The sequence below is a fragment of the Cygnus olor genome, chromosome 1 (assembly GCF_009769625.2).
Source record: "Cygnus olor isolate bCygOlo1 chromosome 1, bCygOlo1.pri.v2, whole genome shotgun sequence".
Taxonomy (NCBI): domain Eukaryota; kingdom Metazoa; phylum Chordata; class Aves; order Anseriformes; family Anatidae; genus Cygnus; species Cygnus olor.
Genome location: NC_049169.1, coordinates 179,637,680 through 179,663,956, shown reverse-complemented (window position 1 = coordinate 179,663,956; position 26,277 = coordinate 179,637,680). Strand labels below are relative to the sequence as shown.

At 42.2% G+C, this 26,277-nt stretch overlaps 1 long non-coding RNA gene across 1 annotated transcript; it reads left to right on the top strand.

The window, feature by feature from the left end:
• Positions 1-3,660: 3,660 nt before the first annotated feature.
• LOC121062278 lies at positions 3,661-7,314 on the top strand. The gene is made up of 3 exons (XR_005815500.1): positions 3,661-3,833; positions 5,287-5,384; positions 6,737-7,314. It is a non-coding gene; the product is annotated as an uncharacterized LOC121062278 (long non-coding RNA).
• The last annotated feature ends 18,963 nt before the right edge of the window (positions 7,315-26,277 follow it).

Below are 26,277 nucleotides of genomic sequence, written 5' to 3'. Positions count from 1 at the left end.
GTGACTCAATGGTTTGTTTCACATGCAGTAAGAATTGTTTTTATTGTGAGCTTCACTTCATATTCACAATCCAATAAGGGAACCACAAGAATGGTATTGTGGCATCTCCATCCTCTTTTAGTATTTTTAGAGATGCTGAAAACTGACAGGATAAGGTCAGAAAATCCAGAGTTCCCTTCCAGCTAAGTCATTTTAGGATTTTATGATTCTCTGGTCTAGACTATTTGGACTTTTGGTCTTGGATCGTTTTAGAGGATATATAGTCTGTTACAAATAAAAAAAAACGATTTTCTGGGAAGCAGGTTGCCTGACGTACGCCTTGTGTATTGATAGCACTGGACCTGCCTCACATTCAGGAAAGAGAGCAAATCTGAAATGTCAACTGAACTGTTGCAGAATGACAAAAGAAAAACTGAAATTCAATTCCAAGAGAAGACTGGAGAGTCTAATATAGCTAAGCAAGCAAAATAACCACAGCATTCAATAATTTGCATAGTAATTCTTCTGTTCACAGAAAAGAAACAGACTTTCTACTGAAGGAGTTTTGGTTTTGTTTGTATAAACTTCTATGCCCGAATTAAGCTGTTTTATTGATGCAAAGTGAGCAGTCTTGCTCACCCCTTTCCCCAAAGGACCAGTGTGCCTGAGCTTAATTTTTTGCATTGAAATTTTTAAGATGTTCATTCTTAGTTTTGAGACCTCTCTCATGGGGTTAGGACTCACTGCCATGAAATACCTAGCAAACCTGTTGAACTATCAGTGCACAGCTTGCCCTCAGCTATGTATGAATTTCATCTCTACCCAGGGAATCAGAACAAATTCCATGTATTCCAAGTGAGTTCTCATGTTCTCAGTGGTCACTGCAGAAAAATTAAAAGAAACCTGCAAATATCTAAGGCAGACATTCTTACATGGATGCTGAGTGAAAGATCTGGTTAGGGGTGATGTGTGTAGTAAAACTCGCATAGTTATCCAAGAATCCCTACAAAATAGTCATATTAATTAACTTTATCTTACCGTTCAGACACAGGTTTTTTTTTTTTTTTTTTTGGACTTATATTTTAATAGTGATCCCGTTAAAGTGAAATAAGCCTGTATTTATGGTTTTTCATTCCTTATTTTTTTTTTTTTTGATGATGGCTATATCTACTGATTACTGAAATGTGCTCAAAAGCTAGGCTTCCTAATCATTGCAACAATTGCTTTGCGATTTAAATGTCAATTCATAACAAATCACTGTCATGTTTTGCTGCCTACATGAACTGATTTAGGCTGGATGTACTCCAGAGCCCAAACACATATTCTACATGTATTTAATCCGCTTTCTAATTTCACCTGATATTTTGCAAGCTGGAAAGCTTCTGGCAAATTATGAGTCAGCATTCTCCTTCTGTAATATACTCCAAAAAAATTAACCCGTCAGATATAAATGCATGTCCTGTAGGATGTGCATTGCTATGGGCTATATCACTTGCACACAAACTGAGCAGCCTGATGGCTGAATGCTGTGGCAGTGTGCTCTGGCAGATACATCAGAAACAAATTTTCTTCTGGAGATTTTGAGGAGGTTATAGCATGCTCAAATTGCTGTCTCTCCGTAAAGGGTGATGTGATTCTTCGGCAAACAGTCCCTCCCAGTTATCTTTGGCACTGCAGGGGATAGAGTGAAAACCTTACCTGGCCTTTCCCAGTTTTGTAGTGTTAAGAAAGAAAATTCTGTTTGGACAAGTTCTTAGAGAGTACGACTCAGAGTCACAAGGGTTTTTATTCCCAGTCCCTCTTATTTCAGTGTGCTTGAGTTCTCTGTGCATTCTCTGTCTTCCCACCCATCAAAGTGACCAAAATCTAGCAGTGAATGGACCATGGGTATTATTACTTTCTTGTTTTATATCTGACAGCATCACATGGTACCAGGTCATTGCCAAACCTCACTACATCTTTGAGCTTCCTGTGACCTTCTTTAGTACCCTTAACTCCCAGGGAATCTGCTGCTTTCTTGTTTGAGCAGTCCATACACCAGGTTGAGATGTTTTAATGCATTAGGAAAACATAAGGTGAACTTTGGCAATGTGGCTGAGGAATTTCAGCTTGATCCTTGGTTTAAAACGAATCCAAAGTCTCACAGTGAAAGCACAATCTGATTCCATTCCCAAATCAATCATGCTTTTGTGTTAATCAGAAACTGCTTCCAATCTACCTCAAAATTGCCCATGGATCGTTCTTAAAGTTTTATAGAATCATGGAATCATAGAGTATCCTAAGTCAGAAGGAACCCATGAAAATCATTGAATCCAGCTCCTGCCTCCACACAGGACAACCTAAAAGTTAAACCCTATGTCTAAGAGCATTATACAAATGTTTCTTCGACACCAACAGGCTTGAGGCAATGACCTGGGGAGCCTGTTCTAGTGCCTGACCACCCTAACAGGGAAGAATTTATGTAATATCCAACCAAACTCCCCTGTTGCAGCTACACGTCATTCCCTTGGGTCCTGTTGCTGGTCACCACAGAGAAATCAGTGTCTGCCTCTCATGAGGAAGTTTTGTGAATATATTTTTAAATTGTTTAGACTTTGAGGCCTGCTGGCTTTCAAGTGTGGTCTGAAAGATTCACAGGTACAATATGGACATTATTGTTCCTCTCTAAGCTAAACAGTATTGTGTGTTACACTTCAGTTTGTGGGTTCACCTTTTTTCTGTTATGACACCCTCCTAGAAGTCCAAAAGCTTCTCGTATGCTATAGAAACTTCAGACAGATTTTAGGTGGGAACTGGGTATGTAGGAGACAGGATGGACACAGAACTGTCTTTTTTTTTTTTTTTTCCCAGTGAGAAAAAAATGAAAATTCATAAAGGCAGAAGGAACAACCTACAAAAAACTAGTTTTGGTTTAGAAAGGCTTAGCGTTTTTTTTTTCCCTTCATTCTGAAGATGTTTCTCAGGGGATTTTTCCCCCCTACTTTAACTACAGTTACTGAACAACGGTCTGGGGCAGGTTAACTACTTTAAATAGGTCATTTCACGGGAAACAAGGTAGGTGCGGTCAGCCCAGGGGTGTGTGAGTGCACACACGTATACATGCATGCATAGTGTTGATTGTGATAGCCTCAATTTTTCCTTCACTGTGTTATAATTCACTTTTTTTCCAGGTCTTTATCCATTGTGTCCATATCTATAGTTGAATGAATAGTACCACACTGAAGAAGGAGTGCTGAAGAGCCTGATGAACTGTATATCACACCATGCAGGACTGGCTGAGCTCAAAAAACCTTGTACACATCAAGGATTTCACCACAGTTGCTTTGCAATCATGATATGTGCCAGATGTTTCTTATTTTGGGAGCAGTCATCAGAACAGTTAAATAAGGGGGTTGGAAAGAAACAGAGGGCACCCAAAATGCGCAGCTAAAAAACTCCACCATAATAATTATTCCCAACAGGGAAAGGATGGGAGAAATACGCTTCGGGGAAACCAACTCATATAGTTAGAAGGATAATTCATTCCAAGCTAGTCCAGGCATACCATAGAAATACCTCTGCTGGTGATTGTTCTGAATAGATGCCATTCTTGATTTGTGAATACCCAGCACCAGGGACTGGGAAAGTATCTCATATTGACTCATGCATTCCTTCATGGGTTATTCATAAATAAGTGGTGCTATCTAATTCTGGCTAACAAAAACTCCTTATGTAAAATTAATAGGAGCAAAACCCAGAAGGATCTTTCTGCATTAAGAACATGTCCCTCAAAAGCAGTCGGCTGATAAAGCTTAAAAAGATACGTTCCTGGCTACTCAAGGTGCCTGCTAAGGGAAAGTGTTGGGCACCCACAGGTATGAACTACTAACATTTCATTTTTTGTAACTGTGGACAGAAGGAACAGTACTCAGAGCAGTGAGATTCAGAACATTTTCCCCACTCTCTGTATAGAATATACCAGCTCTTATATAATTTTTTTAATGATTTTTATTATGATTCATGAGAAACTTTAAAGCACCCAGCATCTCACTGAGCTTTGCCTATATTAATAACACAGATATTCAGTGCACCTCTGAGCAAAGCTGAGGGAAAGCAGTCAGACTGTAATCAGACTTTATGTAATACTGGTACATTTCTAGGTGAAAGGGAATGGATTTCAAAAGAGAAGATCTCATGTGGAAATCATCTTGACCATACCTCTCACTTTTTAAATCAAAACAAAATACCTTCTCCTGTTGCAGGTAGTCAAGTGATTGTAAAAGGATGTTAATGATAGCAGCTTCTGTGACTGGCGTTAGCCTTCAAGAGTGTTTCTGTGACTGGTTAATACTTTTTTTTACAAAGAAAAGAGACCCAAAACCAGAGATTGGAGACGGCCTATTAGGGGATGCTGGGATCAGGGATCAGATGCAACTCTGGGGTGCAAGAGTCCTTGGTTCTTGTCAAAGTGTGTGTCAGACAGAGAGAAGGGACAAACATAGGTCCTCCACACCCTGAAGAGGTGCCCTCACCACTAGATGAGGGGGGTACTCTCTTCTGTAGTTTTGTGAACTGGACTCATCTCCCATCCCTAGGCTAGCACATCTCTTTCAGTAAAATGTCTGGGAAGATGAATGTAACAGACAACTTGCATACAACCTTTTTTCTTCCTCTGGTATTCACTTGAAACTCCTGGAAGGTTTGGTTGTGGGCTAATGTGGGTGCATGCACACACACACAAGTTATTTTTTTGGTCTGCATATGGGATGAAAAACAAATGATTAGGACAGCTTATATGCAGATCATTTCCCTAGCTGCAGTCTCTGAAAAAAGTGTGGACTAATTGCAGCTGAAGCAACTAAATCCTGGGCAGCAAAGATTTCCCTTGAAAGAAATGGTAAACCACCAGTCCAGAATGGACGAAGAAGACACTCCAGGAACTGTTGTCATGAGTTCTTCACCAGGGTGAACCTGAGTGAAATTTGTAACCTGAGAGAGTTCCTCATGGTTTCGACAGCTTCTTCAGTGAGTTAACCCAGAAAATTGTCAAAGGGCAATGGTATATCCTTATCAGAGTATGGTATATCCTAAGCAGAGTATCTCTGATTGTCCCACCTTCTCCTCACTGAGCCCTCGCTGTGACAGGCACAATTTTCCTTTTGATAGCTGTGACTGGGAAAAACAGTCAGCCTTCCCTGGCCAGCCCCTGACCCAACACCAGCTAAAACAGAGGCAGCAGCCTCCTGGGCACCTGTGTTCTGTGATGGGCAGCCATAAATCTTGATCTGTCCCATAAAAAATCATTTGCTGGTCTTGTCTCATCAACAGTGTTGCCCCGTGGTGTGACTGCTGAAGCCAGTCAATGCCATCAGCATTAGTGTCTGCACCAGCACATTTCTGGGGAGCTGCAGTGGTTTCTAGCATAGGTAAGTGGTGATTTGCTAATTCTGCTCTTTTCTGTACTCCAGATAAGCACATACATATAAAACCATATTGATTGCCAGGGCCCTGTGTGTCCCCACTCCTGCTGATTTCACTGCTGGGGCTCAAGGCCAGACGAGAGACAGTGCAGAGAACTGCCCTTTTCCTGCTTGTGGCCACATGGAAAGTCTCCCAGATATCCTGTTGGGAGGCTGTGGCCAGGGAAGACCCCATCCTGCAGGAGCTGCTTTAAGCTGAGCTTCTCCACTTGGCTCTTGCCTGGTTCTGCTGTGTCACAGCCCTACCTGTGCTCATAGGGCCCACAGGGTGAGTCCAGCTTAACTGCGAAAAGAAGTTCCTCCCAGTGTGATGGCTTCCTTCAGAACTGTAAATAAATCAGCATGGGCCAACGGCATCCTGGTTTGTTTCAGGAATAGTGTAGCCAGCAGGACCACGGAGGCGATCATCCCCTTGCATTCAGCTCTGGTGAGGCTGCACCTGGAGTACTGCGTTCAGTTTCACTACAAGAAGGACATTGAGGCCCTGGAGCATGTCCAGAGAAGGGCTATGAAGCTGGTGAAGGGCCTGGAGCACAAGTCCTGTGAGGAGCGGCTGAGGGCACTGGGGTTGTTTAGTCTGGGGAAGAGGAGGCTCAGGGGAGACCTCATTGCTCTGTACAACTACCTGAAAGGAAGGCGTGGGGAGCTGGGGGTCAGCCTCTTCTCGCAGGTAACTAGTGATAGGACTAAAGGGGATGGCCTCAAGTTGCGCCAGGGGAGGTTCAGGTTGGAAATGAGGAGACATTTCTTCTCAGAAAGAGCAGTCAGGCATTGGGACGGGTTGCCCAGGGAGGTGGTGGAGTCACTGTCCCTAGGAAAAGTTAGACCCAGTGCTTATGGGCATGGTTTAGTGGGTAACATTGGTGGTAGGGGGACAGTTGGGCCAGATGATCTTGGAGGTCTTTTCCAACCTTAATGATTCTATGGTTCTGAGGGAAAGTAGGCTTCTTGCAATCAGTGTCATTGTAAGTGCAAGTGTGTCCTTCCTCCACAGTTCCTTTGGCTGCCCTGCTCAGAGGAACTGTGGAGCCCTTCATTGTGCTCCCAGCTGGTATGCAGAGCAGAGAGGCCAATACGTGTCTGGCCTGTGGTACCACCTGTGCTATCCCAAGCACTCCACTTATGCTTTTGCCTGGATCTCATGTCCTAAGTCCAGCCATGGTGATGTTCAGTCAGCTTCTCACCTTATGTTTCCTCAGTGATTACTAAGTGCACTGTAAAGCAGACATGAAGATCACAGAGTGTTGTCCTGTAACATTCCTCACTTTGTCATGTATTTGACATTTGCTCATTCCTAGGTTTTGGTCATACCTTACTCTGCGTCTTCTTCAAGCCAAGCTGCAAACCAAATGTTGACATTGTCTTATAACACTCTCCAATTGCAAAGAAGACCAGCTCAAGCCTGCCCCAAGTTTTGTTGGTCCCTTGGTGGAAAATAGACCCAACTGTATTCTGTTCTGGGCGATGAAAAAAGAAGTTTAAACCAAATAGTTTCTTAACTAATTCCATTCACTAACAATATGTTACTGGAAAAAACAAAGCAGACTCATTGGCCGTCTCAGTCATCACTTGCATAAGCTCTCTGTATTAGGCAAGGTCTGAAGTGAGCAAACAGTCATTTCCCGAGTCCTGATGGTCAACCTCAGAACTGGTGTGACTCAAAGGAAGAGCTCAATCTCCTTATGAAAGGGCATAGCATTCTAATGTCCTTGCATTCAGATAACGTGAACGAAGGCAAAAGCAATTCATCTTTCCCAGCAGCATAGTCATATGAAAATATGTCTTAGAGGTCTCAGCTATGACAGGAAAACTACCTATCATTTTATGTTGTCAACATGAAGAGCATTAAAGATTTCTATGCTTAACAATGCCAAACAAAAAAAGCATAGGGAAGGTCAAGCCATATTCATTACTGCTTCAGAAACTGCTTTTAGGTCCATTTCAAAACAAAGGTCTCATGACATCTTCCAAAATGATGTAAATCTCAGCCTCTTCTGATTTAAACTTCCATGATGGTGTTCTGCACCATAACCCCCATAATTGTTATCTCTAAAGTGTAATTTTCCAAGCCTCCAGGACAGGAGCTGTGCAAACAATTGATTTTTTCAGCTCTTCAGCTAACCTGAAAAATTGAGAATGAAATCGGTTGCAGTCATTGCCAAATGGCATTTTTTTTTTTCTCATTTAAACAATAGACGAAATGATTGCAGAGTAAAATCCACTCATGATTCAAATCTTTGTCCAATCCAAAATGCAATGTTTTCCTTTGGTTTTGGAATTTTACTCTGTTTAAAAAGCCTTACATTTTTAATATTTTAATCTCTCTCTTTCCCTCCTCCTGGGAATGAAACTATTCACTGAATTTTAGTCCTCTGTGCAAGTATGTATGCCCTCTTACCCCTTTGTCCTAGTTGCATTTTCATGGTAGAAAAATACTTACTTCCCCAGCCCCAATTGCCTGTCCTCTTCAGGGTGGCCAGAGGCCCATTGCACGAGGCTGTGACTCTCAATATTATGAATCAAACCCAGATCGCCTGTTTTTGTCCAGAAGACTGGAAAAGGACATATATGGTGCCCATTGTGAAAAAGAAGGGGAAAGGAGCTGAAGAATTAAAAAAGAAGAACAAATAACAAAAAAAATATAAATAAATAAATAAATAAATTCCTCCCCTTTCCCCTCAGCTTAATTCAATTCTTGGAGAAAGTCTGGAACAGAACAAACAAAAATAAAACTGTCTATAAACAGCTAAGGCGGACTGAGTAACTGTCAATGCAGATTAGTCAGAGCAAACTATTTGAAAGAAATGTACTTGAAGAACTAAGGGAACATTGGGAACTGGGTGGATAACCTCTCTAAAATAGAAACTGTGGATGGTTCTTTGTCAAGATGGTTCACTGTCAAAAAGGAAGAGGCTCCTGAAGATGTTCGTGATGTCTGCGATAACCTCGGTGCTGTTCTGTTCTGTGGTTTTGCCTATTACTTGGATGGTGGAGGAGAGAATATGGATATTAAGCCAGTCTATAAAACAAGTTGTTGAGAGGCTGTGAGATGGGCTTAGAATTCAAAAACAGCTCGGCATTTTGAAAAAGTGGTCAGTAAAAGAAAAACAATGTTATTTAATTAGGACAGGTGCGAGATACTATGCAGGCAGTAACAAGTAAATACATAATGGGGGACAACTGGGTGGGTCAATGGAGCTATGGTGCTTTACATCATCTCAGGATAAGATCTTTTAATGACACTGAACCCATGGAAAATCACATACACAGATGTGAGTATGCAAGGGGTCAGCAGTAGGAGTTGATATTAGTCATTATTTTTCTATCACATTTAAAGCCTGTACTTCCAACAGCATTAATATGCTGACACTTCAGCTGGATTGCCGAGGGATCCATTTTCAGCACTGACACTGTGATACAGCAGGAAATGCTGCAATTGTTAGACTGACACAGGTAGCAGTTGTTTTGATGCCTGCAGATTTCCATGGGGAATGAAACACCACTGCGTTAATTTTGTAGTTTTTTGCTTTCCACCTTATTCAAGCCAAGTGAAAAGGAAGCTTGCCAGGTGCCAGCATGCAAGGCAACTTGCAGGCTGGACTGCTGCAAAGATCCTTTCCCTACCCCACAGTCATGAAACAGAGCAGCCCATGCAGCAGTGACTCCATCCTCACTGGAGAATGCAGAAGCGTGGAGGACGAGATGTGTCCCACTCCCTCTGTTGGGAAATGCCCATCAGCAGAGGAGCATGGTGGACAACTGGACTTGTAAGACCTCGAACCACTTGAGTTTAACTACAGCTGTCGTAATATGTTTTTACACATCCTTCATAGAGGGACACCCCTTTGCTGTGGTGCTAAACAGCAGTACACCTTTCACAGTACTGGGTTTTCTCCCAGTGTCACTCAACAAAAGCCTTCACTTTGCAAATCCCAGCTGCCTGCTTTGTGGCTGCAGTGGCACGCTGATGCCACCCTTTTTTTTCCCCAATGTCTGCCACCCTAGAAAACTACCTATGTTGCATAGACATGAAGCCAGATGTCTTGGCTTCTCCAAGTTGCTCTCTGAATTTCTTTGTGTCCAGTGCTAGGTTTGCTTGCACCTACACAGAAATGCTGCCTGAATATTTTACTGACACATATATACCTAGCAAGGGGAATACTGCAATCAAATCTGATAACACGAAACAAGCAGAAACTCTCTAGAGCAATAGACTTCGTTTACTGACAATGGACTAGATGATAAAATGAAGCAACAGTAATGAAAGGCGAGACATGCAAAGGAGATAACAGCTAGTAAAAGGTACTGATGGGAAAATGGCAGAGGGGGTTGAGTTGCACAGTACCTGTGGCAAGAGATTTCAGTGATAGCTAGGGGTTTTAGGAAAAGGTGGCACATCTTAAATAATGTGCAATAGCTAGATGAAATGGGCAAACTCCATACCATTTATGGAAGTTTGTCAGACTTCCCAAAGTCTTTTGAAGACTTCCTCGGTATTTTTCCCCTTAATCTGACTCTTTGTTGATGTTCTCCACTATGAGAGAACACATGAGAAGTGTGCTGCTCTTTTCTCATCCTTGCTGAAAAGGTCAGAAAAAAGGACTTTGTGGGAAGACCAGTAACCTGGTAAAGTTTCCTGGTGTTATAGAAAACCCTGTATAAAGTGTAACTCAGGACTGAAAGTTGCTGGATCAATGCAGCCATAGGTGAAAGGGCAATGAGAATTACAGGCTGTTGCACCTGGGGCTTCTCTTTGCCAGTGGGCACTGGAGCAGACAATGTGCTTTCTGCAGCTGCCTCAGCAGAAACGAATCTTAATTCAGAGACTCTACACTAATTTAAATGACCACAGGTCTGAAAATAACACTTGATTAAATAATGAATATCAAAGGAAGCTTGCAGGTGGCAGCAAGTAGTGCTTGGAGGGGGAAAAGTGTGTGCAAGCAAAATTTTTGGATAAACACCTTCAAGATGCTTCAGCTTTTGTTTTTCTGTCATGTGAGTGAATGCCTTTCTATGCTGTTCTTGGTCTCATTCAGCAAAGACTGTGTGCTGTGCTGCCTAAAGCCGGGCAAAGCAGGAGAGGTTGCTAGAAGTTTCTTCAGCAGTTGCATTCATAGTCTTGATAAAATCAGTGGAAAACTGGCAAAAGGGGGCCTGGCAGTCTCTTGGGTAAGAGCCCAGCAGTGCTCCTGCAAATTAAAGCAGTCAGTCATTTTCAGCAGAAGTCGCTGCCATTAATGCCCTGCATGCAGCCTCCCCATCCCCTCGCTGCGGTACGGCACAGAGACACAGACTGGCGAGGCAGTGCTCCTCCTCTGTGTTCACTTTTTCAACATGTCACCCCATCTACTTTTTTCAGAGATAGTTGTTTGGTGGTGCTACCCAGCAGCTCCTTCCCTTGAGGGAAGCCACTGGGAGCACCTGTAAGAAAGGCAGCTCACACTGGAGGTAGCATTTTAGTGCAAATTAAAAATGTTAGGCTCATGTTGTCACTCTTCTGCACCTGAAGCTTGAGTGTTTGAGGGACTGATGTCATCCACACACTAAAAGAGGCAAATCAGCTTTTTGCAACTCAGAGCCATGCCATTCTTGGCTGATGAGTGATTTTGTAATGTCTCTTGCAGCAAAGAAAACAACAGTGAAGTTCAGGCATTAGCCCATGGCAAAGCTCTCACTGACTTCAGCAGAGACTCCTGTCCTCAGGGGAACATGGTAGAGGGAATAAACACTGATATGTAATCTGATGCATACTCTTATTTGTATGACAATTTTTCTAGTGCTATTTTTTTTAAGTGGACATTTAAAAGAAATTGGCAATTACCCAACAGCTCAGTAAATGAGGTTAGATGCCCACTGACTGCAGGAGTATGTTACTAGCCTAGTGACAAAAGGCAGCTGAGCCATGAAATAATGGAGCACACAAAGAGCTAAGCGAAAGGGACAGAAAGGTAGTTGCAGAGATTGTAGCTGCACTATGACAGGGTGAGGTATGTGAATTGGAGCAAGTATAGCTGGAGGATATGTTTGAGGAACTATTATTTTTAATGCAATGCAAAATATCCAATGACAGAGAAAGAAGTTACACTTCAGTGCAATAGAAGATAATTCAGACAGTAACAAAGGTCAGATGAGGAGAAGCTGGGGAAAGCTATTAAGACAGAGGCTTATGTGATGCCTTTTATCAACTTCTTGTATGGCTTTGAACAAAGAAAAAAAAAAAAAGAAAAGGAGCATATCCTTTTGGTTTGAAAAGTTTCCTTGACTGGTCCAAAACTGGAGCTGGCTGTTAGGATGAAAAATAAAAGATACTTGCTCTGACATTTAAGCTTTTAATGAGTGTAGTGCAACTTCATCTGAATGGCTGTGTCTAATCAAGGTGCCAAGCATAGATTTACAGTTCATCCTAGCCAACTAATATTATGCTGTGTCTATAATGCAATTTGTCCAGACTACATTAGGATTTTAAGACTGATTAATAGCAATCAGACTTGAGTGTCTACAAGCTCCGATGGTTTAGACCTCCAATGACAAAAGCCTCTGGCACACTCCAGATTTATCCTTTGTAGGGAAGTCAGAAATAGGCCCAAAATGGGCATATGAAGCTTTAACAAGTGCTTTCTTGCAAGCATTCAGAATGATGCTGCTGCCTCTGCCACATAAGCACAAGAAAAATAGTCCATTGAAGCATGAGGTGTGAAGATAAAACGAAATAAAGGATATGCAGCGTACTTTTAGAGTCTGTTGTTACCATGCACCAAGGCCTGCTGTCAGTATATGTCATATAAATATTTCACCCCTGACAGTACCATCAAAAAATATAGGGCAAAATACATGCCGCTTCTAAAATGTTTTGTCGTCTTCACTGTTGTTGCTGGGTTCCTTATTATTTGAAGCTTGAGCTTGTATATTTTATGTATTGTCCGGTTTAGGAGTCAGGGCTGAGCTCTTCAAGATTTCTTTGTCCTTCTCCTTCAATTTTGCTGTGTACAATAGGAAATGACTCTTTTGTCAAACTTTATCTTATTCCAGCCTTCAGGTGGAGGATGTCCAGCTCTATCAGGTGCTGCAGAAAATGGACAGCTCTGGCTCCTGGAAGGCATGAGGGGCAGCCATAACATTAGAATTTGTGCTTGAATTATGCTTACTGCCAGCACAGGATGGTCATCTATTGCATGAGCGTACCTATTGAAAAATAAAGTACTTTTCTCCCTAGAGAGGGAAATAAAAGACACAGGAATTGTCAGTGTAAAAGGTTGTGAGGGCCCAAAATCCAAGGGCCCAGTTTTTGTAAGGGTAAATTGCATCTAATTTTGCATATACAGATTGAAGATTGGTGGTAAATCCAACTGTTTTCTCTTGTCACATGAACCACATTGTAATGACATTATCAGCTGTTCAAGTCTCTCAAATGCCTCTGTGGCTGAGGTATGTGGATGAATACGGGGCGCAAAGAAAAAGAAAATGTGGCCATCCTCTTTGTGATCTCTGCAAGTGCTCTTATTTAAAGGAATAGGTAACAGATGCCAGGGAGGATGGTTTGGTTTCAGCTGTCCCTACCTGAATTTCAGTGACTAACACCATAGTAATTCAGTGCTGAACACTTGGCAAACTTCAGCAAGCTGTTCCACCTTTCTGAACTCCACCTTTGCCATCTTTGAAAGAGTGATGTTTTTACATAATGTTTTTACATATCATGAATTAGGCAGGAAATTGAAAATCCACATTAAAATAAATGAGTTCTTTGATGTGAGGAATTGCTGGTACTGTATGTTCACTAAAACTAGCCCGACATTTCTGCTTCTAAGGGTAGAAACCACTTGAAGCAGACACTCTAAAATTCCATTATAATTAGTGGAAGAGAAATAGATTCATTTAGGCTGCTAGTCACATCATCTTATTGAAGACATCTACAACGGATCAGAGAAATCACACATTTAAAATGCTGATGATGTCAGTGGCTTCAAAGTTAGCAATCAAGAGACCTCAAGAGACTGTTGGGATGGGATGCAGTGAAACACCAAGGAACAGAATTGCAGGTTGAAGTATGTGAAAATAAATGTTGCCTAGTTTACAAAAAGGGACCTTTCTTTAAAAAGGGAATGAGCTGAAGGCTGTGGAGCCAATCTGTGTGGAGCCAGATGAACAGGACCTGTTACTCACGTGCAGGGAAATTGTATCCACTTATAATACTAGATCATCTCCCAGCATGTGTGAGGTTGCATCCAGTCCCACTGAGTACCACAGCACCACAGAACAGCTGAGGCTGTCAGGGAGCTCTGGAGGCCCCCGGCCCCAAGCCCCGCTCAAGCAGGGCCCCCCAGCGCAGGGTGCCCAGGACCCCGTCCAGGCTCCTTGTGCCGCTCTCCCAGGAGGAGACCCCACAGCCTCTCTGGGCAGCCTGGGCCAGTGCTCAGCCGCCCGCCCAGCACACAAGTGCTGCCTGGTGCTCAGAGGGAGCCTCCTGCCTGCCCCTTGGTGCCCACTGCCCCTGGCCTGGCGCTGGGCACCCCTGACAAGAGCCTGGCTGCGGCCTCTTTGCCCCCTGCCTGCGGGGATTCACAGCCCTGGGTGAGATCCCCCTGAGCCTCCTCTTCTCCAGGCTGAGCAGTCCCAGCTCTCCCGGCCTCTGCTCACAGGAGAGGTGCTCCAGGCCCTTCCTCACCTGGGTGGGCCTACACTGCACTTTCTCCAGTAGCTCCATGTCTGTGTGGCACTGGGGCCCCATAACTGGACATGTCTCTCCAGATATGGCCTCACCAGAGCTGAGCAGACAGGAAGGATCATCTCCCTCAACCTGCTAAAACACACGATACAGGATACATGAAGCTGTGTCCTCCATAAATGCACCCAGCAAAACCCAAGGCCTCCCGGTATCTGAACCCCACCACCATGAGGAAAGCCAGGGAGCTCAGTGCTAGAGGAACCTGGGGGCAGGTGAGAGGGTGCAGAAGAAGGAAAAATCACCATGATCAGTGAACAGGCAAATTGCAAATGCTTGGCTGTAAGGGCAGAACTGAAGAGAATTTATGAGGATCAAAGCATAGCTCAGTGAGTGCAGTAGGTAAAAGGAACAGGATTATTCCCAGATGTGAAGTGGTATCTTCAAACTGTCTTTAAAGCTCAAAAGATAAAGCAGCACTTTATGAAACTTCAGGATGATCACCCTGAGTGAAGACTGAATTAATATGACAAGGAACTCTCAGCTCCTCCAGCAACACCCAATCTCCTGACCCAGGACTAAACAGAATAAATAAGCCTTTGCAATACACAAGCCACACGCTGTTTGAATTGTCATCCTTCAGTCCCTTTGCTACTACAGCAAATTAAAAGTCTCACAGTTTCTCCAGATTTCCATTAAGCATGCTTTCACAGAGGCAGGAAGGCAGCACTGCGTGCCAAGGAACAATCCACTTCTATTAAATAAATGCATTTATAATTTTGTATTATACTGGCTATGCCAGGCGCCCCTACTCATGACTTCATACACAGTAGACTCATCTTTGTATCTCCTGTTTATCAAATGTTTTTCACATCCTACACATTATTAAATGTTTCATGATGCATAAATCTCACATCTGTCCCTACAAGCACCAAAGAATTGTTTGACTTATTAGATCAAAGTGGCATATCAGATAACACCGTAGAATAGAGTCTTTTATAATTTGTTGGGGGCACTCAGGTCAATACTGAAGAACAACTCAAAACTTGCTGAAGCACATTTTTTAAGGCTTTCCTGAACCAAGGTCACACTTCTCAATCTCTAAGTCATTATTTTAAATCATAAATAACCAAAGCCAGCAGAAATCAAAACTCTGGGAAGAAAGAGTCCCATAAGAGGAGAGAATGGGTTTGAAGCTATCTAAAATATTGTCTTTTCAAATCTACCTGTGGTTTTTAATACCTATAATTGTGCTACTGGTTTTGGAAATTACTCTTGCTTTTGTTTTAAAAGCTTTCAGTACACCTCTGATCTGTAAAAAAACAATAGAACAACAAAGCAGTTGTGTTCAGGGAGGTATTTTTTAGTTCTTAGTTTCAGGCTTTGCTTGTGTAACATCGCTTTCTTGATTCTTAGCCCTTGACTGAATGGATGATTTCATTCATCTTGTTCTATAAGGGGTAGGATGTGTGACGTGTGTCCCTGCTGCACTGGCTCTCCTTTCTCTAACCAGCCACATCACTCTTGCTTACTGTCACTGCGCTAGCAAACAAGAACTCCCAGTGATCTCAGAAATTTTTCTTTTGTGTTTTGCAGGCACAAAGAAACAGTGAGTACAGCAGAGACATTAATGTTATGGCCAAAGGATTGCTTTCTACCTTTCTGAGTTTCTGCTCCCAGTAGTGACTCACCAAAAATCCCCATGCCTGTTTCTGTTGCACCTTAACAGGTCATAGAACAGTAGAATGACAGAATGGTTTGGGTTGGAAGGGGCCTTAAAGGTCACACAGTTCCAACCCCCTGCCATAGGCAGGGATGCCATCCACTAAACCGGGTTGCCCAGGGCCTCATCCAACCTGGCCTTGAGCACCTCCAGGGATGGGGCATCCACAGCTTCTCTGGGCAACCTGTGCCAGTGCCTCACCATCCTCTAAGTGAAGAATTTCCTCTTGAACATCAAAAAGATCCTAACATAATGAGGTCCTAACATCAACAATATAGGCCAGACAAACCAGAAACAAATTGACAAAATAGTAATAATAAAAACAAACAAACAAACAAAAGAAAACAGCCAAAGAACTGAAAGAACAGACATCTGCACAAGGAAAAATATAACTGCAGCTATTCAGTCAGGAAAGAAATGTTGGTAGAAAAGTGAACTTATGCCCCATCAGGGTCCCAAAAGAAGCTCAAAAATATTCTTTCAAATTTTTAAGACCTGTGAATCCTGCCTGGGGGCAAAATAGAGAATTTCCAAGCTGTGAGCCAGGCAGGATAAGTCAGAAGTGATGGACCTTTTTGTGGCCTTCAGCAAAAGTCTCTCATCAGCTCTGGGAACAGTACCAACAATAGAAGCGGGCCTGCCATGAGCAGCAAGCGTGGTGACACTGCCCAGGCTGCTGTGTTCAAACCCCAGAAGGTGAACTTGAATATTTTAATACCTTTCTGGGAGGAGTGTGGGGGGTTACTTCAGCTCCAGTGTGCTCTCTAGTTTCTCTGGCTAGTCCACAATCTGTCAAGACCCATGCTTTAGACAGCTTTTAGCTCCATCCTTGGGGTCCCACTGGCTTACCAGAGGGACAAAGCACAAAATGCTGAAAGATTTTCTGCATTTTAGGTGGTAAAAGATATCTACAAGTGGCCATTTGGGGTTTGTTTGGCTGCTGGAGTGTTTGCTGAGAGGACCCTGCAGGTTGGTTCTCTGAAAGCGAATTAATTGGAAGGATACAAACTACTATCCAGCTTTGAAATCAAAGCAGTCAGATCCTGTAGTGGCTTCCTGATAAAAGACAGCTGAAGGAGGACAGGGAAAAGGTCAAGACAGAGAAAAGGGCAATCATTTTTAGGCTTCAAGAAGGCACATGTGTGGGCAGCACTTGGGTTACCATAGCTGGGAGAAACTGAAGCAGCAACAGGGCTAATCAGTCAAGCTCATTAATGGAGGAAAACAGAGGGACAGAAATTGTGCCTGCTGTTAGGAAAGGCTTTAGTGAAAAGTCTAGAGATTCTGGAAAATGTCATGGTGCTACCGGTGCTGTTGGTTTCCTCCCTCCTTGACTGTAGCTGTGAGGACCCTGCCCAGAGGCAACTCCTAGGTTGGCATCCTCTGATGAAGCCCTGCTCTTGTTTTGCTGAGACCGTGGTCAGGATGGTACCATGGGAGGAAGGCATGCAGGGTGTGCATTTTGGTGCAGAAGGCTGGGTTGCTCCTCTGTGCAGTGACAGGGAAAGAAGGTCCAGGAGCAGACCACTGAGGGCACACAGACTGAATTCAGAAGGCTCTTACTGAGCACAGTAAGTCAGCGGTGAAAGGGCTGCCAGCAGTGATGAGCAGCAATGACCCCTGTCTGGTTAGATCAAGAGCATCCGTGGAAGGGGAATCATATGACCCAAAAACCAGAAAAGAGGAGGCAAAGATTAATCTGCAAAGATTAATCTTCTGACCCAAGTGTTTGCTCCAGGATTCAGGAGGACTGCTGCCAAAGCTCAGTGTGAGGTGCTGCTGAAGAAATAATTTTTCAGCAGTGTACAGCTAGGGTGAATGAAAAAAAAACTGACAAAAGAGCAGAAGATGGCCACTTTGCAGTGAATATTACATCGAATCAGGTGTGAAGCTGGGTAGGGACAAAAGCAGTGCAAGAACCTTAACAAAATAGGAGGCTACTGCCATGGTTAAATCTGAAATGGGTGAATTACCAAACATTAGGTGTATTTGGCTGAGAATATGAGGAATGAACTGGATGAATATAGGTTTTAGTAGATAGTCATACATTTGACAAGTGGGTAGGACCCTGGATATGTCAGCAGGACTGTGTACAGCCAAAAAGACTAGATGAAATAAATGCTAAGTCTGGAGAACTGGTGCGGAAGGGTATTCTTCGGGAAGGGTTTACAGGGGAAGTAGGAGAAATTGTTGCGGTGTATGTCATAAGTGAAACCCAAGGGAGGAAAGCAGGCTTGTTGAAGCATTCAGCATGACAAGAGCCATCTGCAGAGGGTGCAGTGTGGTTGCAGTTTGGCAGAGGGAACATCCTCCTCCACCAACACAACGTACTCTTAGTCATACTCCTTGCCCTCTGCCTATGCAAGGGGGTGTGAAACCACGGGTACGGATGAACGTAGGGCTGGGGCAAAAAAGGTACCATGTGAATGAACGTTAATCACTACGGGTCAAAGAGAAAGGGAGAAAGTGTTTGAAGAACAGGATGTTCTGGGAAAGACAAAAAAGAAAAATGAGATTGAAGGGATGAACGTGTAAGAAAACAGGTTTAAGATTCAGCATATCGAGGACTGTGAGGAGGGAAAGATAACCAGGCAGCCTGAGGGAAGGAAAATAGCCTGGAGGGAAATGAGTGGGAATAGGAAGAATGTAGAGAATGTGGAAGCTGAGAAAGGAGGCAAGAGAAAGAACAATATTGCTGTTTGGAAAACAGGCTTAAAAGAAACGAGGAGCAGGGGGAACATAAAATCCAGATACAAAAGCAATGAAATAGTATGAAAGCTGAGGACTAAAATGAACACAGGCAGCTTTTCAGGTACCTGTTACCTTCTAAGTGTTTAATACTCTGAAATTTCCAGAAGGGACCTTATAAATCTCACTGCACAGGAAATAGAAAATGTGCAAGTGAGGTGGTGTTACTCTACTTTACCTTCTCATCCCCAGCTTTGTCATCTATGGCATCATGCTGAGTGCTGATGTCTTGCTGGCAGCTAACAGAATTATATATCTAGTTAGAAGATTTTGTATTTCACATTTTGCTAATATAACTTCCTCCTTATAAGCGCTTGTTTCTTTCCCAAGTCAGTAAAAGGAGTCTGGATGACTAATACTGTAGAAATCAATGACGAGGTGAGGCAAGATGAATCCCATCTACCTTACAAGGATCAAAAAAAGAAACTTTATCATGTAGGAAATCAAGAAAGCAATAGACTGGCATGGCAGACAGGTGCGGTCTTTCTTTTTGCTCTGCACAAAAGTGCGGAAGTCAGTGTCAGTATTATGGTATGCAAAGTCTGAAAGAGTGTGCATCCATGGCAATTATGTGGGCTCCTTTCAGAGCTGGTATCACAATGGCCAAAGCATTTTCTAGTGAGCAGAGAAAATCTCTGTGGCATACAAAAAGGTGGTGGGCAGAACATGTGACTCCCATGGGCTTTAAAGGAGTTTGTAACAGGAAAATACCAGTAACATAAGCAAAATAATGGAATAACAGAGAAAAAAAACAAGGGCTCTCAGGCTACTGAACATAGCCTGAGACAGAAAATTGCCAAAAGGTTAAACCGCCAAAGGAATCTTTTGTTAAAACTAATGTATGGGTTAAGTTTGTAAAGGAAGGGCAAGCCAGAAGGGGCTTGTGGGGAGGAAGTCATGTTTTCCACATGTAATTCCAGTTGACACCTCTGCAGAGAGGGCTTGATGAACAAGTCTTCAGACTTGGGAAAAGGCTTCAGTTACTGGCTCAGGTGTGGATGCTGGAGGGATCAGAAGCATTTATATTGGTGGAGGGTTTATGACACTACTTCTTGCAAGAACAACAAATGAATGCTACTCCTTTTTCACTGAGCTCTTGCCTTCAATTCATACCTTTCACAAATGTCTCATCAAGTAAATTATCCTCAGATGGCGTAAGACACACTTTGTGAGGTGTTTGGCAGTGTCTGCTGGATTAGGAAGCATCATTTGTGCTATGATAAGAAGCGAGAAGAAAATAGACAAGATTTCGTTTACATTGTTTTCAAAGACATGAAACATTTCTTATTGAATTGGTAAGAGAAAGCAACAGATGAGGATGATCAGCCTGACTTGAACTTCTGTGCAATATTTCATAAATCAAAAATACCATTAATCCATGGTATTAACTACAGGAACTGATGACAAGTCTCATGAAAGAATCAATACAGACAGTGTCCTGGGAATAAAATACTGTTTCTTCAGTGAAAAAGAAATTGTATCAGGAGATGGTGGTGATGGAGAAGAATGTGCCATGAACAATAGAAAAGAGAAAGTAGAAAGCAGTGTACTGCATTGTACAGGACTCAGAGAGTGAATACACCCAAAAGTATTGGTCCTTAATTTATATTACCGGGTAGAGGATGGTTGGGTCCAACATTCCTTTCTTATTTCTTTACCTCCTCTTAGGCACCTCCCCTCAGCTGAATGAATGAATATCAGTGGATACGCTATGTGGCCATTTGATCCCTTATGGGTGTGTGCAGAGAAGAACCAAGTAGGGTCTTCCCTGCAGGAACTCCTCTGGCAGATGCCCTTGCCCTGTGGGATAGACCCCATGACAGATGGCAGCCAGAGAATGAAGATTAAAAAGCAGGTTCCCCTCTTTTCTGTTATGGCCACTGGTGATGGGTTACATGTCTTCTCATCAAGATTATAACTGACCATCTGGTGGGAGTTATCTGTATTAACACTCAGCACAGATATTTCTATTTTTTGTTTCCCCTAAGATGTTAACTATAGTTGGAAGCATCTGGAGAGAGGGTCTGCTTATCCAGGTTTCCTCCTGCTTCCCCAAAAAAGGTGAGAAGAAGAAACATGAGGAAAGATAGGTGTCTTGTTTAGGTGTGATTTGGAGTGATACTGCTGACTAATGACACTCATTTCTCTTCTCTGTGACCCTGCAGTAACATCTGCTCTAGAGGCTGAACCCTGCTGAAGCCTGGCCAAAGCAAATGATGCCCCTTGTAGGGCCTACCTTAAGATTTTTGTGAGATTTAGGTGATTATGTAGGTGTTCAACTCAAAAATGCAGCTTACTTCATCACCACCTGAAGCTGCAGACCATGTAGACTTCTTTTGTTTCCAATGTACTGTTGGAGATCACTGTCTGTAGAAGACAGGAAAGATGTTGCAATATAGCTGATTTCTTTTATCTACAGAATAACAGTGCTAACACTTGGGACAGGCTTTTAATTAAAGTTGATGTTAAGGGCATTCATACTTTTATGAAAAATCCTAGGTGTTCATGAGCTACTAGTATAATTATAATTTTGGTTCTTTAAGAATTTGTTTTACATTAAGGGAGTGCTTTAGGTTTAACAAACCTAATGTAGAAAAATATTACAGTTTTAGGATGTTTTAAATGTCAATATGCCCTTTAATTCTTTAGGCATGAGAAACAGACACAACTATTTTGAGATCCTATGAAAATGAATACAAAATTAACCAGGTTTGGAAATATTAATGATGACTTGCAGTTTCTGTGAAATCATAGAAATCTATTAGTTTTCTTGTTTACTTTCATTTTTCAGCTACTGCATGTCTGGAATGTAAACATTTATGTTTGTGTGGAAAATACAAGTAAAAACATAAAATGATATGAATAGATTTTAATATATAAGGTGGGAAAAACTGAGCAGAAGAATAGCACTGGGAAGGAAAATATGACCAATTCAGATCTTTTCCTGTATATTAGCCAGGCACCAAAGGGGCCCAATGTTCACTGAAAACATTGATTTCAGTATGTATTGCTTCAGGACTAGAAATACTTTGATACTAGGGAAATTTAGCACAAAAGCTCTCTAGAAGGAAAGGGGAAAGGAAAGGGGAAAAAGGGAAGGGGAAATGGAAGGGGAAAGGAAATGAGAGGAGAGGAGAGGAGAGGAGAGGAGAAAGCCAACAATGCTTCTCCTTCCTTATACTGTTAAGAAAAAAGGATTGCTCACGAAGGCAGGGGACTTGTCTAGCACACGAGAAACACAGATTCATTTTTCTCCCTCATCTACTTAATTCATTGTAGAAAGTGTTAAAAAGCTCCAGCACAAAGGATGAGGGAAACTCACCCCAAAATAGCAGCTTTCTTAGGAGTTAAGGGCATTACCCATACCACTCAGATGCTGGTGTTTAGGTCTTTGTTCTGAAACAGGCAAAGCAACTGTTTGACAACTATTTTCTCGTATTTCAAATAAATGTTCCAACTACTGACATTTCACATGGGACAGAAGTTGTTTTTTCTTCTTAAAAACAACAGAATGAAAGTGATGCTACCTTGCCAAGAGTTAAGATTTTAGTGAAATGATATTTCTGAATCCTTATTCCCCTCAGCTTCCTTTTCTTTCCAGCAACCCCTTTTCTTCTTCTCCGGATTTGACCAAATGATCAGTATTTTGTCAGATTAAGTCCAGGCAAAGGCATAGATAAAATTCAGTAAAACTACAGCACAGTAAAAGTGACATATTCTATCTTCTTTGTACAATGTTGTTGCTTTTTGCTTGATTGTTTTTACATTAAGGCATCAAATATATATAGTTTCAGGGCAAAAGAGCTTTTCAGTGAAAAGGGTAGGTCTTACACCATTGCCCATATTTCAAGATACTGTTAAAAATCTTATTTATTGGCTTCAGAAACACAAATGTCTTGAAAGAAATCAGAACTTAAAATATTGTGGAGTGTTGAAATACCGTCATTTGTCAAGATACTTGTAACATGGGCTTGCTCTGAGTTTTTCACCAACTCTTTATACCTGACTTACAAGGACCTTACTGCAGTCTTTAGATGAACATCGTGATTTTTTGGAGTTGAAGTATCCATGTCTTAAAATAACACGGAGCATTTTTTCCTTCAGGCTTCCCGGGACTGGTACTAGATAGATATTTTTATGCCACCAGAATTGCCAGCTCATTCCCCACTTTCTCAGCCTGTTAGTATTTGCAGAAACCCCTGACACTATCTGAATCATCACAGGGAGGTATGAATTGCCTAAACCCTCCAGTGTCTTTTTCATAGGTAGACACTCACCTACCATGAGCAATGAGCAAACAACACAACAACTAAATTTTGGCTGAAACCTGGAGATCTGCCATGGTTACTGTTGACAAAGTGATGACTATGGGCAGTGGGACACTGATTGTGGAAACATGGCCCGTCTTCTAGCAAGTGGGCTTCATCAGAAGAAAACACAGCAGTGCAAGGCTCAGCAGTGGGAAGTGGTCCTCCAAGCCCAACAATTGGTTGCATGTCCTCATGTACCTGGGAGCCTGGTACCCAGGGCTGTGTGCACCCTCAGCTGCTCCACATGCCAAGTGCTCACTGCATCTTTCACCAGTATCAAGATTTCTTGGTTCTCTGAAGCTTGTAATGCCTTCACTTACTTTGGTGGCTGTGTTTCCTTCCCCAGCTGTTTCATCCCTGTCATTTTTTTTTCCACACATACGTTTGTCAGCTGCTCTTGTCTTGCTCTGCCCAGAGCATATGAAGTCACAAGCTGGCAATGACTCTTCTTGTTATTTTGGGAGATCAGTCATAGGTTACCAGCATTTGCCAACTACTTGGCAAATATGGGCTGTTTGGCCTAACACACAGACTGGATTAGTATTGGAAATGACATTAACTGTGCAAAGATCCAGAGCAATAATCCTGCAGTGCGTGGCTTGAGAGTTTCAGAGTGAGATTTCCCTGTGAAGAATGACTGAGTAAGTGAAAAACAGATGGGAAAGCTCATTATTCTTCAAGAAGATGGGATCCCACACAGTTTACACTATGCAAAGATGGGGAGCTTGATGGAGCAGCCAGCTGTGAATATAGAGCTGGAATATGTCCTTCAGAAAATTAGGGACTGGATCCAAGTAGAAGAGCTGACAATGGCATCATCCTTTTCATCTCCTTCCAGGTTCCAGTACTTCTTGCAGTGAAGATGACTTATGATCTCTACTTTCAATAAAACCCAAAAGGGAATTATTTCACTCAAGATGAAAAAAAAAAAGCAGTGCTAATTCATATCCTGTAGCCTTCAGTGGACATCACACACACAAAAAATTGAGACACTTACAACTATAATCTGTGAGTACATTTCTGCCCACGAGGTGACCTGCCTTTCATATCAGCAGTAGCTAGAGGTTCTCAGAGCTTGTAAGAGTCACTTGGCACTTGGCAGAAAATCCTCAAGACACTTTGATTTGGAAAGGACCATTTTCCAGACTCTGACCTGTATATTTTCAGACTTGTATATTTTTGTAATGTTCTTTTGGTATTCTTCCATTGATTCAAGGACTAGGATAATAGATCTCCACGGTTTAGTGTTCTCTTTATGGTGTTACCCCTACTCCTAGACATATTGTGTAGCATATTCTGAAGGGATGTGTAACATGTAAAGATCTTCATTTATTTGGTGTGAAGTTTCCTAGGCTGGCTGCAAAATCTTTTCCAAAAGTCTTTTATTCAAATAAAACTTATTTTCCCTCCCTTTCTAATTTGAAAGTGACCCATTTCTCTCTTTTTTTCTTTTTTTTTTCCCCTGTAATTATACCTTTAACAAAGGAAAATTCTCTTTAATACTTGAAACATCATGAAAGCAGTTAATGTACCAACATACACTGTATTAAGTCTCTGCTTACAGATGGGAGGGAAGGGAGTTCAAGAAACCATTCCACAAACAGACAAACAAATTTTAAAATAGCTTTGCTGATCACATTAATTATTGAAAAAATAGGCAAATAAAAAAATGAAAATATTACATCCAAGAATGCACATGCAGTGTATTTTAACACAAAGAAAACAGTCTTAGTAGTGAAATTAATTTATGATTTAAGTTCTTAAAACACAGGACAGTGTATCAAGGATAAATCTTGCCCAGGCATTAGATTTTAAATGCAACATAGCAAGGTTTCATTGTATTTGCAAGTAAGAACTTCAGCCTGAGCTTGAGTGCAATGCCAAAAGAGCGTTGCTCAAGGGTAAAGACCTTCTCTTATCTAATCACCAATAAAGCTGTGGTACAATACTTAAATGCACTATAAAATTACCTTGCAAATACAGAAAGTAGAGATGCTGAACTTGTCACCTTGTCTCCTGCCAGACTGGATCTAACTTTCAATCTTTATTTTATACTCAATGACAAGAAGATTGTGTTGTGACTCCTAGCTAAGGAGGTGAAAAGCTCTCTTCTGGAGCCCCTTCTCTGTGGCCTGTGGCATCTTGCTCTGGTCTGACTGAGACTAAAAATTTTGGCTTATAAAACCGTAACTTACACATTCTCTGAGCTGTTCAGAGTCTGCAAAGTTTACTGGTGTTGCCTTATCACCTCTGACCTTCTCTAACTACAATTTTAACTCGTTCTTTAGATCAGGAGCTGTCTTTGTGTTTGCACGGTCTCTGATGCCACCAAGCTCCAGGTACCAGTGACGAGCTACAACTGTTAACACAGCTGAAGATGCCCTCATCAGAGTGGATGGAGCTCAGCTTCTTTGCACGTACCTACTTGCAGCTCAGGTGCCCAGCTTGGGACCACAGGTTTATTCAGGCTCCTCCATAACTGAAGAACACACAGAGGCATCACCAGAGCGCGTTTAGTCTCAGGTGAACAGAATCACCCTGCAGAGGGCATGGCTCACTCTTATAACACTGTAAGTCTAAGAATGCCTGGCTTCCTCACTTAGGCACCTCAGTCAGCTGCCAAGCAGTAAGGGAACAAGCTCCCACAGAGTAATTCCCTGAGTCAGGCCTTCTGCTGCACTTGCATTTTTTTCTCCTCATAGTGGTGGTTCATTTCTGGAAACAGGAAGAAAATTCAGTCATGTATTGGATTATATTTCGGAGTATTTTTGCACAATATTCACTATTTGTACAGGCTTTTGACGTGAATACTGAGTGCATGAAGCTTTTATCACAGTGGCTACAGAACTACCCTAAGAATAGACTGCCGGGTGAGTCCAACAGCAGGAAAGATTGAGTAATATCCATTTGTCATGCACCAGCCCTACGACAGAGTCTGTGGCCAGGCACCTAATACAGTACAATTTCCTAAGCTGCAATAATGCGTTTGTGTGGCGGAACAAGTTTAAGATTGCTGTGAAAACTAGCCAGCAATTTGTGATGGTAATCCAAATGCAGCATTGCATGCTGCTGTAGCAAAACCAAACCTAAATTAGCTTGAAGACAGGGCAAAGGTATGCTGTATAAGTTATATCCCATGTACGGCAGTTTAATAATCCACTTTGCCTGCGTTTAGATTAAAATTAGTATTGTGAAGAGTCTTCCAGCCCAGCAAGAAACTCAATACACAGCACTGAACTTGTGAGTTCTAAGCATGTTGTACCAGCATCTGTGATCTCTGTGCATCCTGTGGTTGTAGAGGCCTTGAAACATTAGACTTCGGAAGAGAAAATTCACCATTATAGACAATCATGTATAATTAAACTTCACAGAACAAAAGTTTAAACAGCAAAGAGA